Here is a 19,022-nt window from a genome sequence, read left to right as displayed (position 1 = left end):
CTTTCCCACAGCTGGGACAAATTAATATTGAGTGCATTTTTCCCTAGACTTCTGCCAGGGAAGAAATGGTCTCTGAGAAGAAGCGATCAGGAAGGAAGGAAAACTCGGAACATCTTGTTTCTGCGTGGTTCCTGATGTACAAAAAGGCATTAATCTTCCCATCACACCTAAGTTGCCTCCTCCCTATTACTCACCCGAGGAGTGTGAAACCACAAAAGGGTGTAGAGGCTTAGCAGGGTAGGGGATTTTTTTACGTCTCACAGAATTTTCATCATTCAGTTCGTTCATTCAGGAACTGGGTTGTTGACTTTAATACTATAAGCACAGTCAGACCTCCCTGAACAATTCATATGTAGCACTTGCTTTTTCTGCATGAATCCTCAAGAATTTGCCTGTATTGAAAACCCTGCTATTTCGAGGCACGGGGGAAACTGCTTTCTTTTCTTCTTCTTTTTTTGATTTTGACACATCTTCATTCTTCATTAGCCTTTTTCATACATTAAAAACATGGGGAAGGGGGAGGTCGTGCACATTGTCCCCACTCTGCACACCCACATGTTCAACTTAACTGTGTGCGTAGATCCCATGAACGTGCATAGAGGTCCTGCTGTGCATGTGCATGATTACTTCCATATATAATCAAGAATTCTTCAAGAGTCCTGTATGTGCATAGCTGCATCCTTGTATGTGTGTTAAGCTGAACACAAGTGATCAAGATTCAGGCCTGGCTTCTGAGGGCAACAACCACAGCTCTAGTAGGCTCCACCAGCAGTCATCTTTTTGTGGGTTGGGTAAGTCTTAGTCCTGATTAATTTATTGTTTGATGGGCATTTTCTGTATCTTGAATTGCTGGTGTTTCTATTTTCTCTGGTTTTAATTTGTTGTCAAATTGCTTTGAGACCTTTTACCGTAAAAAGTGACTGATAAATGAAATAAATAATAAAAGGTCCTTCCCAAGTCATGTAAATTTGGGATTTCAACATTCCTTAGTGCACACCTGAATATTTATTCTCAAACATTTTGTATTTGGTGTAAAAAAAGGGATACGTCTTTCTTGAATGACTTCTCTTTGAAGACCAACTCTCTCACACTAATGTACTGTAAAACCAATTTCTGTCTGACAAATGCTGGGGAGAGACTGCTAATATGCAAAGCCTATAACAATCAAATATGGAAAAGCCTTCCAAGCCCTTCTGCTTAATGCTACTTTATAATAATAAAGCATTACACATGCAATAGCAAACTTTTCTTCTTGTTGTTTTGCAGCTTACGTCTCAAAATGCTCAAGAATACACTGAAAGTTAAAATATAATGAGAGAACACAGAGGAAACTGCAGGTCCCTTCCCCATAAATAGCTTGCCACTGCCCATCTATAAACTCCACCTGCTGCCACATTTTCATGGGTAGACAAGATGACATAGTAATATCACCCCAGGGACAAAGGAGGAAATCAACTGTGGGACAAGAAGATGCAAAGGCTTGACAAAATAGGAGTGTGTAGGAAGCAATACAAGTGCATAGAGATGAAGGAAGTCCAGCATGTGTCTGGCTCATATTTTAGGATTCTTTTTAAACTAAGGACTGCCGGAGTGCTAGTTTTGGGAGACTTCAACAGCCATGCCGAGGCAGCTGGCTCTGGGGTAGCTCAGGACTTCATGGCAGCCATGACAACCATGGGGCTGTCCCAACATGTCACATGTGGCAGGCCACTCTCCTGACCTTGTTTTCTCAAGTGGGCAGGAAGAGGGTGATTTCAAGGCAGAGGATGTTGACATCAGTCCCACATCATGGACAGATCACTTCCTGTTGAGATTTAGGCTTTCAGTAACTTTTCCCCACTGCAGAGGAACCTATGCAATTGGTCTGTCCTCAGAGGCTGATGGATCCACTGAATTTCCAGATGGCCCTAGGGGACTATCCAGCCCTGGTCAATCTCTGGAACATCCAAATGGACCTTGACACGATCATTCCTGAGTTCCCTCTCCCAATTCATGGAGCCCATTTGGCTTCCTGGTATACTCCAGGGCTTAGGACAAGGAAACAAGCTGAGAGACAGTTCAAACAAGAGTGGAGAAAAACTCTAGTCGAATGCAATTGAACCCTGGTGAGGGCTCATAATCAAGCCTACCTAGTGGCAGTGAAGGCAACAAAGAAGGCATGTTTTGCTGCCTCCATTACATCCTCACCAGCAGAGCTTTTCTGGGTAGTGTGGAACCTTTTAAAGTCTGGCTCGAAGGAGGTGGCAGAACCAAGAGCAGCTTGCTGTGACTTGTTTGCAAAGCATTTTGAGGATAAAATCACATACGTCTGCCGGGACCTTGACTCCACTATTACAGCAGATAAATCTGGAGAGGTGTCCAGAGCACTGTCTAGTCCTGTTATGTTGAATGTGTTTCAGTTAGTAAGGCTCAAGGATATGGACAAGGAGCTTGGATCGGTCTGGGCAACCACTTCCACTCTGGACCATTGCCCCCTTGGCTGTTAAAACTAGCAGGGAGGGGACAGCTGGCCAAGCCAGAGAGGTGATTAATGCCTCCTTGCGAGAAAGGGTGGCTCCTGCCTGCTTGAAGGAGGAAGTGGTAAAACCACTTCTCAATAAAGCCTTCCTGGATTTGGAAATTAATAACCAGCCAATCTCCTCTTCTTGGGCAAGGTTCTTCAGTGGATAATCGTGGACCACATACATTCCTCCTGGAGGAAACTGATTTTCTAGATCCATTTCAATAGCTGTTTAGGCCTGGTTTTGGCACAGAAACTGCTTTTGTCACCCTGTATCTGTTGGGAGTGGGACGCAGGTGGCGCTGTGGGTAAAAGCCTCAGCGCCTAGGGCTTGCCGATCGAAAGGTCGGCGGTTCGAATCCCTGCGGCGGGGTGCGCTCCCGTCGTTCGGTCCCAGCGCCTGCCAACCTAGCAGTTCGAAAGCACCTCCGGGTGCAAGTAGATAAATAGGGACCGCTTACCAGCGGGAAGGTAAACGGCGTTTCCGTGTGCGGCTCTGGTTCGCCAGAGCAGCGATGTCACGCTGGCCACGTGACCCGGAAGTGTCTTCGGACAGCGCTGGCCCACGGCCTCTTGAGTGAGATGGGCGCACAACCCTAGAGTCTGGCAAGACTGGCCCGTACGGGCAGGGGTACCTTTATCTGTTGGGAGAGAAACAGGGAAAATATGCCCCTATTAATTCTCCTCAACCTTTCAGCAGCTTTCAATACCATCAACCATGGCTTTCTTCTAGAATGGCTGTCTGAGTTAGGGGTGTGTGGCACCACTTTGGTTTTGACTTATAAAGCCTTAAACATCTCAGGACCGCAATACCTCAAGGACTGCCTCTCCCCATGTGAACCAACCTGAACCCTGCCATCACCAGCTGAAGCCCTTCTTCATGTGCTTCCTCCATGAAAAGGCCAGTGGGTGACAACACGAGGGCAGGCCTTTTCTTCAGTGGCTCCCCAGTTGTGCAATGCCTAGTGCCTCTGTTGCATATCTTTAGGCGCCAGGCAAAAATATTCCTCTTCTCCCAGGCCTTTGGCTAATTAAATAATTTATGGCCTTTTAAACTGTGGGTGGGTGTGGTTATTGTTTTTGTCTATTATTATGGTATGTATTTTTGTGTTTTTATATTGTAGGTTGTCCTGCGATCTTCGGGTGAAGAGTTGTATACAAATAACAGCAACAACAACTTTAAACACAAGCTACTTACAGGATGTGTATATGTGAGAACGTTGCTGCTCGCTTCTGTAAGATTTAGGGTGCTTCCAGAGTGGTGGTGGTTTTTGCAGTACAGATGCTGCTCATGCACACAAGTTTGCTGCAGTGCCCACACAACTGTTGTTGGCAGCAGGATGCTTGTTCTCTTTTAATCTCTATTTACTCTTCCCTTGGAAAACCTGTTGCCAATGACCCCTTTGTGGTATCTGGAAGATCTGCTTGCCATATTGTCTGTGACCACCCATATTCAGACATATGCCAGTTTTCACTTTACGCTCATTTCCAGTTGGTATAAACACACACACACACACACAGAGAGAGAGAGAGAGAGAGAGAGATTTATAGTATCTCTGACAAATAGGAGCTATGATATAAGGGAAGGGTCCTGTAATCTCTTTTCAGTTGTGGTTTCATAAAATTGAATTAGGCCTAATTTGTTCTTTCAGCTCTTGCCCATAGCAAGCTTTGGCAGACAGATGGTGTTTGTGTGCTGTAGGGCTGGGCTGATTCTTTGGGTGAGGCCTTACAGATGCCTGGGCTTGTAGGAGTTACCTGTCCAAACCCAAATCCAAGATATATGTTTTTCATTTAAATAGAGCAAGCAAAAATGGGAAGAAGACATAAAGGGTTTGTTTTTTAAGCATGCATTTGGAGGCCAGCCTAGCACATGGATCAGAAATCAAGGCCAGACACATCTTTGATGGCAGGGATCGATGTATTGAAAACCAGGTCCCAAAAGACAACCGGAAGCAAATGCATAAAATTCTCATATGCCTTACATCCATGATCGGTGAAGAATGTGACTGTATTTACTGGCCAGCAGCTAACATTTCCATGGCAGGTAAAACATCTTGCTGGTGGCAGGCCTTTGCAAAACATACGGGGAAAGTATGCAGAACCACAGTGATCCTTTCAAATTTCTCAGTCTATAATAGATAAATGTATGCTACCCAATCCATGGAAGAGTTTATACTAGGATTTGGATCCAGACTTGGTCATATTTTAGAGCAGATGCATTGAAATGAAATGAATTGATACAAATCTACAGTGAAACCACAACCTGAATATTGTGTACAGTTCTGGTCCCCTGACTTCAAACAGAATATTGTAATGCTGGGGGGTGGACTCAGCAAAGGGCAAACAAAATGATCGCGGTGTTGACATAATTCCCCTATAAGTAGGGGTGGGGAAAGATTTCAATTCAGTTCACTTTTGAAAGGTGAGCCACACCTTTCAAGACAATACAAGAAACTATTATTTGAAAATTGCACTTCTCCAGCCAACTAATGCGTACTAAAATGTGGTGGGCCAGCCCTGCTCATTCTGCTGGACATAGAATCATAAAAGCATAGAATCATAGCATTGTAGAGTTTGTAGATGACCCTCAGGGTCATCTAGTCCAACCCCCTGCAATGCACATCTGCCTCAGATTTCTACAATGAATGCACAAATGCTCGAAAGGGCCTCTCTAGATGGCATGGCCAGTATTGGCAGCTGGAAATAAGGTGAACTGCCTTATTATTCCTTCTGGAGGCTAATCCATGCAACTGGGACTTGTTTACCTATGTTCCTTCATGAAGAGAGCAATGTGTAGATTAAGATTTCAAAAAGTAAAATCAGAGGGGAAATTGGTTTTTCAGTTGACTTGCCAAAGATCCAGGACAAAGTACCACATTTCTGAAATCCCCCCCCCCCGGATGTCAATTCCACCTTTGAAATCCCAATAATGTCTGGGAAAATCCAAACGTATGGCAGCCCTAGTGTAGATCACTACACTTTCTTTAAATCCCTGCCATTTTTCATCAGCCCAAGGAAAATATTACATATTTGATAGACTTGGTGGATCGTGTGAATGCACTGCATTTTCATTCAATGGCTCAACTAGAGAGAAGATAACAGTTAATGGAAGCATTGCCTGTATTCTGATTCTTCTTAAATGTTGCAGAATTACCAGGATAGAAAGGGGAAATTATCACCAATAAGAGAATTCAACACAACAGCAGCAGCAACAGCAACAGCAACAACAACAGTCAGGGTATGATCCAAGCACGTGTGTTCCTTGCACGAGGAGGGGGGAATTGAAGGCTGCAATCCTATATGCACACAGAGACTGCTTAAATCTCACTGAAGTCTAAGTAGCCCTAACAGTGCATAGGATAGCAGCCAAAGTCTTTGTTGAGGCAAGATTATACAGGCCAGACAACGAAACTGTGGCAATTTGAACAAATGAGATATCAAGGCCTGATGGAAACGCACAGCAAATGTTTCATTGCAAAGGGTGCACTTTTAAAACTGCTTTAATGAATATAAAATGAGGAAGCAATCCACCAAGTGAGACATGCTTTTACAGGACTGGAGAAAGGGAGAGGAGGGAAAAGGTGGGGGCGGAGGAGGCTGCAGCCAGGAGTATGTGGTGGGGGATGGGGAAGAGAAAGGGAGGGAGGGTGGGAGGGAGGGAGGGAGAGGGGGAATGTGTGTGCTTTGGGAAGGACCCAATAGGAATGCTGGAGCGAGATTAACGGCCACAGCAATAGACTAGGAGACAAAAGGTTTGATTTCAATTGATGCAACTTGGTTTCGTGACAGAAAGAAGGGACAGATGGCTAAATTCTGCTCTCTGTCACACCCTTGTAAATTTGGGGTGCCTTCACTGATTTCTTTTCCACACTTGCTCTTGTCAAAGATTGAAAAGAACTGAGTTTGAATACCAAAACCACCACACCGTCCCACTGCTGTACTCCACCATGGTGCAAACTGTAATAACAGAAATTATACGTGCTCGGGATATGGCTAGTAATCGTCATTTATTCCCTCTTGAAATTTAAACATTGATCTTATTGTTGATTTGGGTAGAAAATTGGTCTTTCAGAAATGTTGGGTTGAAGTTCATTTCCATATGCATGAGTTTTCTATAAATAATCATTAGCAACGCCGTTTATTTGCTAACAGCTGGAAATAGAGGGATCAGTGTTTATCTTTCCATGAGCCCCGCTCGGTTTTCAATGGCCTCTGTTCATTTCAGCTAGTAAAAAGGAAGATGCCTCCGATGCATGGCTGAGCAGCCTCCGTAGGCCTCTCTTCCCCTGAATGCATTGCAGGAGCTTCCCAACACACCGGCTGCATAGCTTGATTTCAGATCGGGGAGGGGGATAAGGAAGTGTTAGGCTAAACACTAATAATACAGATACATAAGAAAACACAAAGAAAACTCTGTGAGGAGGGAGAAAAAGGATGAATGGAGAGGTATTGCATACCCTCGAATATCTGACAAAGAAAAATAGGCACATTTGTTTCAGTGCCGAGTGAACAAGGAGTTCATAGTATGGAAGTGAACAAGCTGCTTCCATAGGGTCTGGTGACATGCCCCACCAATGAATTCGTGAAATATAAGCGCACGCACACGCACACATCCCTACAATGCTCATTTTCATGGTTGGAAAGCATAGACCTGAGCACTTTTATTGCCACTCACCATCACATTCCCCATATGGTAAAATTAAAAATTAAACAATCCAGGGTTTTCAATGGTACTACACCCAACTAAGTCGACGAATCCAGATGTTAGGTATAGCACAGAGGCACAAAATACTCCAGATTATTGGGTTCTCCCAATACGTTTCACAATGTCCTCTGAACATGGAAGGAGCCCAAACCCCTAAAAAAAAAAGGTTGGGGGAGAACTGACTTGACCCCTAGGAGTCTGCACCCATGGTACAGCCAAAATAGGTACCAGTGGCAGCAATCTTCACCATCAGAAGCAAATTCAGCAGATGCCTAAAAGGGGTAAAACTAACCATTTCACTCATTAATTTTAAATCTTTTTTGGCTGTCTTTATGGACAAAGTTCCCTTTATCATAAGACAGGTAAAGCTGAGTGTGAAGGTAGTAAAGGCGCAAACGTAGTATGTGACTCCAGCAGTCTCTCATATCCTGGTGCCCTCCCAATGTTATGGACTATAACTGCCATTATCCTTGGCCAAGCTGGTTGGGGATGATTGGTGTTGTAGTCCAAAATTTCCGGAGAGCACCACATTGGGGGTGGCTGATCTACACTACACATTTAAGCCAGCTTTAAACATACCGTATTTTTCGCCCTATAGGGCGCACCGGCCCATAGGGCACACCTAGTTTTTTGGGGGGGGAAATAAAGGAAAAAATTATTTTTCCCCCCAGCCATGGGGCTGGGGAAGCCTGAGCTTCCCCTGACCCCAGCCCCCAGAGCAGGCTGCTATCCGCAAGCCTTGGGCTTCGGGCTGCAGGCTGCTGTCCACAAGCCTTGGGAGCCCGGCGGGAACTCCCACCAGGCTCCCAAGGCTAGCGGATAGCATCCTGAAGCCTGGAGAGCGAGATGGGTCAGTGCGCACTGACCCCTCTCGCTCTCCAGGCTTCAGCGAAAGCCTGCATTCGCCCCATAGGATGCACACACATTTCCCCTTCATTTTTGGAGGGGGAAAAGTGTGTCCTATAGGGCAAAAAATACAGTACTTAATGTCAGTATTTTCTAACTGAGAACTCTGGATATCAGTGTGCTATGAAGGTTCTGTGATGTTCTCATCGTAACCTCATACAATATATTTCCAAAATTGCCTAGAAGGAAGTTATGGCAGTTTATGTTTTTCTGCTGCTGCTGCTCTGTTGGTTTTCAGCCTGGATATGGCCCTTCAGACAATAGAAAAGGGACTTCAGAAAAATGAGACTTGCCCGAGCAAGTTCCATTCATAGAATAGTTATATTGGCTCAGTTGTATTGGATCATGTTGAGGCTATCCAACTATACTATACCTCCTTTCTTCTTTCAGAAGGCACATGTGACTCCTGTACTCCATGTTTTCAATAGGGCATAATAAGGAGGATGAGCAAACCTTCAATCAAAAGGGGGAAAATCTAATATTCCTAGATGCATATTTGGGGATGCAGATGTAGATAGTGTCCGGAGTTAAAATATCCTGTATTAATTCTAACAACCAGGCTGATATTCCTGCATGAACCTTCCCGATGTATTGATGGCTTCCAAGGCTCTCTGCCATTGGAAGTGAAACTGGTGATAACAACAGAGTACGATGGGGAAATCCGTCAATTTCAATTTATTTCAGTTTCTTGTTTTTCTTAATCTTAAATGCAGTTCTCCATATTTCCACTTCAGTTTGTGATTCTTTTTAAGTCCTTATGAAAATTCAAAAGCAATTTAGTGTGTATTTCTCGTTGTACTTTTTTGTATGCTATTTTGCCTAATGTACATATTTTTGGAAGCAATTCCCCCATATATTGTGCACATTATTTGGCTGACGAACTTCTTTGCAAAGTATGGAAAAGTCTGGATTCTGAAGTAGGGCTGTGTTTCAGTTTGCCTTTTCCTAGTCACATGTTTAATTCCCTGATTAAACAGTGGTCAGTAATGAAAAAAGAAGGGGTCGTTCTTTCCCCCATTGCCTGACTGCCTCTCCTTTTGAAAACCCTGAAAGCTGTCTCAACCTGAATTGTCTGAAGCTCAGAATAGCTGAAATCAGGTTGATTCGGTTCAGGATCTGGGTTTGGGCTGGATTGTTTTCACAGCCCTAGGTAAAGGGACCCCTGACCATTAGGTCCAGTCATGGACAACTCTGGGGTTGCGGAGTTCATCTTGCTTTACTGGCTGAGGGAGCTGGCGTACAGCTTCCGGGTCATGTGGCCAGCATGACTAAGCCGCTTCTGGTGAACCAGAGCAGCGCATGGAAACGCCGTTTACCTTCCCACCGGAGCAGTTCCTATTTATCTACTTCCACTTTGACATGCTTTTGAACTGCTAGGTTGGCAGGAGCAGGGACCAAGCAATGGAAGCTCACCCCATTGTGGGGATTCGAACCGCTGACCTTCTGATCGGCAAGCCCTAGGCTCTGTGGTTTAGACCACAGTGCCACCCACGTCCCTGTTCACAGCCCTAGTGTCTAGTGAAAGGTGTGTCAAAAAGAGTCCCAAGGACCACACAGAGAGGACCAGATGCCTGGTCCCCAAGCCCACCTATGACTTACAGAATGGTATCTCAACTAGCAGTTGTATATACAACTTATCAAGTCTCACCTGGTAGGGTTGCCATATGTCTGGTAATTCCTGGACATGTCCCCTTTTGGGTGTCTTACATGCCCATCTGGGGGGAATTTTACATTTTAAAGCAAATGTCCTGGATTTTGGGTTGTTTTTTAATAAAAAGTGTGTGGGCGGCTCAAACTCAGCGGTGGTGGAAAGGCTATTGGATGATTGCCCTTAAAAAACTCAACAACTTTTTTTGTGCTGATTTTTACCTCTTGAAATATCACCTGGGCTTCATTTCTGACATCTACCGTATTTACGTGAATCTAATGCTCACCTTTTCTGGCCAAATTACATTGCGAGAATTAAGGTACGCATTAGATTCGATAGCACATTTACATTCACCAGCAAATACTTTTTGGGTTTCAAGGTTCTGAAATTTGAGGTGCGCATTAGATTTGATGGCACATTAGACTTGAGGAAATATGGTAATTCTTGCCTAAAGTAACTAATTTTAGAAGACCAACAGATTTGCCCATATCTTATTCCTTTGTGGTGTGATAGGGTACTATTGTAAACAGCCAGCAAATTGGTTATTCTACAATATTTGTATGCAGGAAATGCTAAATGCTCTGTCATTATTAATTCATTAGGCATTCATTGTAATTATCCTTCTTGTAATGAATTCATTTAGAATTATTTGGATGTCATATGTACTGTACGGCTATAAGAACTGCCATACCATTCAGCATTAATTAATCTAGCTTTAAAGTGAAATGTTAATAATCAATTCACATTATTGGGATGCTTAAACCTCTGGCAGCATTTTTATTATGATGGTGATGATTATTTATGAACTGCAGGAAGTAGAATATTACACAATTGCCACTCTCTTTTTCCCCTCTCCCTGCTTGAGGTAGTATTCTTGGCCTGTATCTCCATATATCCACATGGCCTTGCCAACCTGATTTGTCTAATCAATACCCAATGTCCTTATTTCTAAAGAAGTTATCTTGTATTTACAGTTATTGGCAAACCATTAGACATGAAGAGATATCTGAGCCAATTCTTTATTTTTATGATTGCAATATATATAATTAGCAGCAAATTTACCATGAAGATTTGCCATTTGCTAGAGTTGTTCCAGAATCTGTGGAAATAGTAAGTGTTTGGATAGTGATTTAACTTATTTAAGTACTTATATTCATTGACAGAATTCATTTGGCTAATAAAACATCAATTCATATAGGGCTTGGGTTTCATTGAGAAAAAATGTTTGACTTTTTTTGCTTCTGCAACAGATAGTTCTACATTTGAAGATGCTACTGCAAAACAAAACAAAAAAGACTCTTAGCTATTCTACTATGACATATGAAGAAGCAGACACCGAAACGTATGAAAACTCATGGTGTATTAAAAACTAGGGAAAGGTGCCATTGAAATTATATTTTGTGTACTGCAATCTAAGACTCACACAAGGATCTAAGTAATCCATGGACATGGGCAATGTTTCCTGTTCTTATAAAGGTAGAGGTACCCCTGACCGTTAGGTCCAGTCGCGGATGACTCTGGCGTTGCACGCTCATCTTACTCTATAGGTCAAGGGAGCCGGCGTTTGTCCCAAGACAGCTTCCGGGTCATGTGGCCAGCATGACTAAGCCACTCCTGGCGAACCAGAGCAGCCCATGGAAACGCCGTTTACCTTCCCACCGGAGCGGTACCTATTTATCTCCTTGCACTTTGACATGCTTTGGAACAGTGAGTGGGCAGGAGCTGGGACCGAACAACGGGATCTCACCCCATCGCAGGGAATTGAACCGCCAACCTTCTGATCAGCAAGCCCAAGAGGCTCAGTGGTTTAGACCATAGCGCCACCCACGTCCCTCTTCTGTTCCTATAAACAGCATCATATCCTCACTTTGCAAGAACCAAAATGTAGTTATCCAAATGATATCCTGTTTTAGAATACATGGGAATCGTTTTAAGTTATACATGTAATAAGCAGTGTTTTTTTCTATTTTTTAAAAAATGTGTAGGGGTACTCTCATTTTCCTACTCATATTGAAATACTGCCCCTCAATGAGGCCAAAATTAGATTTAAAAAATGTTTAGGGTATACATACCCCTGTGTGCTCTCAGAATAAGTAATGTTGTTAGAACAGAAATCTTTACTGTGGATAAAACTAATATGGGCCTTGATCCAGTGAAAAGTAGTGACACTTAAGTGAGTCCCATTAAACTATATGAGAATGTTCATTCCATAACTAATCAAAATCCAACTGATTGCAATGGGACATTAAGCGCCATTAACATTCTGTGGATCAGTACTGTAGAAAGTATGCACAGACCAGAATGGAACATTTCCCACTATTTTTGCAGCCATCACATTGCTTGATTTTTGAATCCTAGGGCTGGACTTTCTGACACTGAGATCTTTTGTGTTCACGGGGAGGGAAGTCTTTGATGACAACTATCAGTTTGCATATGATGAGTCCCAGCAAAACATCCAGTGTTGTGCATATGGAAAAATACAGGATTAATATTAATGCACATTTTTAGCAGCTTTCATCAGGACTACAGTGTGAGCCTCCTTGAAAGATTCTCTTTTTGTGTGTGTCCTATTCTTGGGATATGACAGTATGATGTATATGACCTATCGCGCTCATTTCCTTCACGCATTCTTAGCCCTACAGGAGCAGCCTTAGACTGATGGTAATCTTATGAAAACACAAAATGATTTGTTTATTACTGGAGGTTTATTTAAGACTGTCACCATGACCTATATCCATTAGTAACCTCTGGAATTCTTAAAGGGACATTGGTCCCATTACCTGCTTTTTCAGCTCTGCCCTATCACTGCAGAGAACTAAGGCGATTGCTTCTAAGAGCCTCTTATAAATTTTATCTATGAAGTACATTCTCACCATCAGCATTCGTTGCTAGATGAGAAATCTTTGCCGGGAACAGTTCAAAAGCTTTGGCGTGCTATTCAATCCTCATCTATGTGAGTGCATCAAAATTAAGGAAACTGCCTATAGCTAAGTACATTTCATTTACACTTTCCTTCTTCCTCCTCTTCCCAGTTTCACATTGCCCACATGAGGGGCAATCTAAGTCTAATGTTGCAATCTTTTGGTACAGCCAGTTCAAAAAGGTTTCACTTAATGGTGTGTGCCTGTCTAGCACACCCAAATGCAGCCTGGCAACCCAATCTGCCAGGATAACAGGATTCGGCAGATCTTGGGTTTTCCTGGCTAAGACCAATGTAGGTCCCTCAGCCCAACTCAGCTGGGACTCTGTGCTTCAGCCAGTGTAACTTAAGCCCCCAAAAGGGGTATTCTGGGATGTGGCATGGCAGGAGCAGGTCAGAGCAAGAAGAGATTTACACCTATTGCAAACCCCTTCCTTCTAAGTCACATGACCTCACAACCAAGTGGACTTTAGCCACAAAAAGGGTGGTGTGAGTCAAACTCCTTCAAATTCCTTCTGAACAGAGTTTGGAATACGACTTACTTATACCAGCTACCTATAGTTACTGTTTGCTTTTCAGGAGACCCATGGGTGAGCATGTCCCTTCTTTCTAAAGGATACCTTCACACACATATGCTCCCAACATTATGTGAGTCACATAATGGCAGCTCATTGTCATCAAAGTTGGCTTAAGGTACTTTGTCAGCCTAGATGAGGGCACAGAAATTTTCTTCCCTCTTTGATGTGTTTTCATGTGCTAGTCAACAAAGCATGCATTTGTATAGCTCAGGGGTGGTAACCAATATGAGTTCTACTCAGAGTAGACCCACTGAAATTTGTAGACATGACTAACTTACATGACTAACTGACTTGGTGGAGAGTGGACAAGGAGTGCCATTTGCTGCTCTGGCTTAGGTAGATAAAAGGTATTGGGCTAGATATTCTTGCAGCCACACACAGTAAGGGGTGCACAACACATTGCACACAAAACACACTCTTTTCTTTCCTCCAGTCCCCGACAAAGAGGATTGGAGAGCATCCATCTCTCTTCCACTTCCAGCTTTTAGAATTTTCCAGCTTTTCCCACCTATCCTGTTTTTTGCATCCTCCCATGGCTGCCATCTTTGCTTAACTTGGAGGATAGGGAGAGTGAAGGGGCTACCTACATCAAAGAAAATAATCCTACATGTTGTGCCTGACCATCATTGAAGGTATCTCCTTCAGGTGCTACAGCCAGGCTCCTTCACCTCTTTCGCCCTTCTCAGGAGACATCAAGGTATATTGAGTTTTCACCCTGCCTACAGTGTCCCTTAGATGCTGGCAAACTGGTTAGCTCCTTGTGCTGCCTGCATTGCAGAGCAGGGACAGGCAAAAGGTGGGTTGGAATCTACTTGTAGATGATTTGCAGTAGATCAGTTTCTGACTCCCTGTTGTTCAATAGGGAGAAAAATGCTTTCCTTCAAGATGTGACTTTTGGAATCTCTGATCTGTAGTAACTCAAATACTGATTTGCACTTGTGGGTCATCCCAGTGTATTTCTCAAAAGATGAGGTAGGTAACTAGATGCATGCCCTGAGGCACCATTTGTCACCTGCCCCATCTAGTGGCTCTCAAGCTGGGGTCAGCAACCTTTTTCAGCTGTGGGCCGGTCCACCATCCCTCAGACCATGTGGTGGGCCAGACTATATTTGGGCGGGGGGGGGGGATGAATGAATTCCTATGCCCCACAAATAACCCAGAGATGCATTTTAAATAAAAGGACACATTCTGCTCATGTAAAAACACCAGGCAGGCCCCACAAATAACCCAGAGATACATTTTAAATAAAAGGACACATTTTACTAATGTAAAAGCATGTTGATTCCTGGACTGTCTGTGGGCCGGATCCAGCCCACGGGCCTTAGGTTGCCTACCCCTGCTCTCAAGGTTCTAGCACACACAAAAAAGCAAAGTAGATACTGCAAAGCTGAAGTCCATCCACAACTTGTAGAACCATCTTAGCTAGATACCTTCAGCTAGAAGAAAAAAGCAGAAAATATGCCAGTGGATACAATTCACAAAGCACTGCTGCTCTGCAGCCTCCAAACACTTGCTCCTACACAAGTCCCACTGAAATAAAGAGATACTGTGCGACAGATTTCTAGCTGCATGGGTCCCACTAAGCATGGATGGTCTTTCTTAAATTCCTTAAGAGGAGAAGGCTGTCCTCAAAACAGAACAGGTATAGCTGTCTCTCTCTTTTTTCTTTTTCTTTTGGCTCTGTTTTCATTCTCTCAAGCTGAACAGGATATGCTTGTACACAGAGCAGCCAAAAATGGCACTAAAAGCAAGCAGGTTGAGTTTTCAACCCAGCAGCTTATTTTCCTTTCCTTCCTTCCTTCCTTTCTTTTTCTCTCTTCTTCTTTCGAGGCAGTGTGATACTTGCAAAGGGAAGCAACACTCGTTTTTAGCTATCCTTAGCTCTCCTCAGTGGTGCCACCATTTGAGTCACAGCAAATGGCCTGCAAGAGCCATCTGTTGCTCTGTTGAAATCTTTGAATGAGAGGGAGAAAGAGGAGGAGATGGCTGATAAATCAGAGCTCTCCTGAAACATTTATATGCATAAATATTACATCTGAAATGGCTCCATGCGACCGAAGAGAACAAGGGGTTCTTTTTATACAGTGGGTGGCAGGAAACAGCCAATAGAATGCCCCCTATCTCCAGAACAATGGGGGATCCTAGGCCTGTAATGTATTGATACCTTTCTGAAAGAAACATTCACAAGTGTCCTGTCTGCAAAAAGGAGAAGTTTGGTGCTGTTACAGAGGAAGCTGCCTATTGCAGAGACAGACCATTGGTTGATGTAGTTTAGGGATGTCCAACAGGTCGATCGCGATCTACTGGTAGATCCCTGCAAGGTTTGTAGATTGCAGTTGATCTCTGGCTCCCTTTCCTTAGTGCCCCTAAAACTGACTCCTGCCACACAAACCCCTTGGCCCCCCCTCCATAGTTGAATGATCTCTGGAAGACAGAGCTTTCCCTGTGCTGTTGTTTTGACTTTACCCTTTTGTCTGTCCCGAGCCCCCCCTCCCCCCAAAAAAGCTTTTTTTTAAAAAAACCCTTTAAAAAGCTCAACAACTTGTAGGGGTGTGGGGAAGAGATGGGTCAAAATTCCCCCCTCCCCTAGCATGAATGTCATTGGACAGCACTGGCCAGATCACTGCCTCTAATCTAAATGTACCTCGCATGACTAGCGTGAGGATTAAAGTGAGGAAAATGTTAAAGCACAATGTATATGTCGTATTTGGAAGTATATTGCCTCTAAACACATTTATCTAAGAGAGTGGACAGGCACCAAGATTCACCTTGCATCTACATCTATGTATTTTTTTAAAAAAATCCTGATTTGTTTCTGAGTCACTCTGCGCTCCCTCTGGCTTGATCTGTAATTCAGTTTCTGAGCCACATGAAACAAAGCTGCCATTCAGTGTGATGGGGAATCTAGAGATGGCTATAACTTTCCCTACCTTTTGGTCAAAGTGAATGAAATTTGCAAGTGAGATATCTGCTCAGAATGGATTAAGTCTGCCAAATTGCAAACAATTAAGTCTAGGGACTTTTTGTGGGGGGGATTCACTTTCCTTCATAATCTCTTATGGAGGAGCAGGGGTTTCTCTCTTTCTTATTTTAAAATAATTAAGAGGTGGCTGTCTAGAACCCTGCCTTAAAAGTTCTGAAGCAGCAGCAGTTGGTGGGGCAGTGTTGCTCACCTGCCTTTCAGACCATGAGTGTCACTGCTGGTTCCTGAGAGGAGAGCAGAGGCATGAGGAGCAAGGCATGGAGCAGGGACATTGCAAGAATATCAGATGGGCTCCCCTGCTACACCCGTGCTGTGCCTTGATTCTCCCGCTCTCAGGAATTGGCAGAGAAACTTGTGGTTTGGAAGGCAGATGAGCAACGCCACCCTGCTTATATCACCCCACTGACCACTACTGTTTTTGAAAACTTCCATTTTTAAAATAGTTGTTAAAGCAGCTGAAAGTAGGGGATTTTTATCCTCCACTGTTCTACTTTAAGAGAAACATAATCCAGAGCTCTTCTTGAAAAGCCCGTGAAAGAGTGTGTGTGTGTGTGTGTGTGTGTGTGTGTGTGTGTGTGTGTGATACAGCATAGAAAAGTACAGAAACAGAGCAAAAGAGCGACATGAGGTTTTGCAGGGGCCCCGATCTTACTTGGTTTGTGTGTCGTTGACATCACACTTTAACTCAAGAGGAGAGAGACCCTCAAATCACCCCAGTTCACCTCATTATTTAGCCCTCACACAGAGCCAGTGCACACCACTTTGTTTAGCTGCTACAGCTCATAGCTGTTGAAAGACAGACCGATCCTGCACGAATTTGCCTTCCTAACGGTCCTTTTAAAATGCCATCTAAAGTAGTAGTCACATCTTCCGGTAATGAATTCCTTAAGTTAATAATGAATTCCATAAGTTTGCTCACTCCACTTGCCTCTCTGCATACCCTCCCCTCCCTCGCGGTGATCTGCCAGCACAAAGCAAGCTGCATCAGCAGAAGGCAGGAAGAAACAGGTTGCTATGAGGAGCTTGAGGATGTGGCACAATCTACTGGCTGCATTCTTGCCTCCCCTTTCTGCAGAAGCACCCTGAGCTGTGCTACTCCGGTGCATTGGTGCTTCCCCAGAGGGCTGCTGTAGCAGAGTGGATGGCAGCTGCTGCTGTCTCAGCAATGGAGCTGGGTCTGAGAGCTGGACCAAGAGAATGAGCTGTCCATTTGCCGTTGCGCAGCAGAGCACAGAGCAGGGCAGAGAAGCATTTATTTACTCAGCATAAATAAATGGATATGGATTACATGGGCAATTCGACAACAATCCCATTGTTCTGAGCCACAAAAGGTCGATTGTTTTAAATGCTGCATTTGTTTTAGCTATCAAAAGACAGACAATTACTTCTGAGATTTAATTCCCCCCCCTTCACCCTAGAAACACATGAATGGTAACATAAATGGCATTGTCATGGAGAGACCTTTTCAAACTTGCAGCCTCTGCCTCTGAAATAAATGGCCTTTCACCAACTCACGGGAAAGATTGGCACCTGGTAATGAAAGTATTGCTTCCTGGATATGTTGGGTAAACATCATTTTGATTAAATCATTTGGGGTTTAATAAAGAAGAATTGAGGCTGCCGCTACACAACAAAATTGGCTGGCTCCATGTCAGCAGCAGGGTAGATCTTCCATTTGCGAATTTTCGCCAACACCATCTCAGTGTTTTCCAAGTTCTAGGATAATTTTTAAAATCTACCTCAAGAAAGCTCTTACTATAAACTTGATCAAAAAGAGCTTTAACCTACGAATCACTTCCTTATAAAATTGTTGTCCAGGATTGTACAAGCCACTTTCTGTGCCATGTGACTCATCCATTGGATGGAAGAAAGTGAGTTCACATGCCGTTCTATATAGTTGCTGTGACTCCTAGAGGACCTGTTCCAGGGGTGTAAATTTGAATAAAATATTGGGTGGGGGAGGTAAGCCCCACCCTGCATAATTGATCACAATATGCAGTGCACAATCACCATATGAATGGCAATACCCATCAACTTTGGAGGGGCCTGGCCCCTTCAAATATTTTATGGGGGGCTGAAGGGACCTCAGCCCCTAGCTGGTGGCTCCTATAACCTACTCCCTGCCTTGCCTTTTCCACTTGGCCTGGGATGGCTGGGCCCAGACTTGACTCCAGCTACAAAAGCTGAAGTGGCTGAACAGATTCTTGGGTTGACATATTGTTTAGGGAGCTTTGTTGAGGAGCTCTGGTGCTGTTTTGATTGCCCTAACTGTTTTGAATCGTTTTTAACTGCTTTTAACTTGTGTGTTTTAAAATTCACACAGGATGCCTGGGAAGAGAGGAGCTTCAAGACCCCAGTCACAGTGGTTCTGGGCAAGGGGAGGCATGATGTAGGGGTTTCAGCAGGCCAGGTAAGGGGCACAGGGCACAAGCAGTTAGGGACTGTGCCATATGACAGCTCCTCCTCCAACCTGGGAAATTACGGTTGTCCCTCAGGTCTGTGGTTGCTGTTCCAGGTCAGCACTGAGTAATATGTCCCTCATCCATGAGATTCCAAGTGCTCATCCATGAGACTCTCTCCATGTTTTCTGTCCAGTTGTGAAGGTATCTAGAGTGTGTGTTCCTTACATTTTTTTGCAAAGCATATTTTCCCTAATATAATGCATTTTTGTACTTATTTCTTGGCTGGAGAATTATGTTGAAAAAGTCAAAGTAGAGCAAACTTTGAAGGATTATTGTGCTTCAGTTTGCATAATGTTTCAGGAGGTGTGAATGAAGTG

This window comes from Podarcis vaucheri (genome assembly GCF_965113315.1).
Source record: "Podarcis vaucheri genome assembly, chromosome: 8".
Taxonomy (NCBI): Eukaryota; Metazoa; Chordata; class Lepidosauria; order Squamata; family Lacertidae; genus Podarcis; species Podarcis vaucheri.
Note: the sequence above shows the minus strand (reverse complement) of the source record.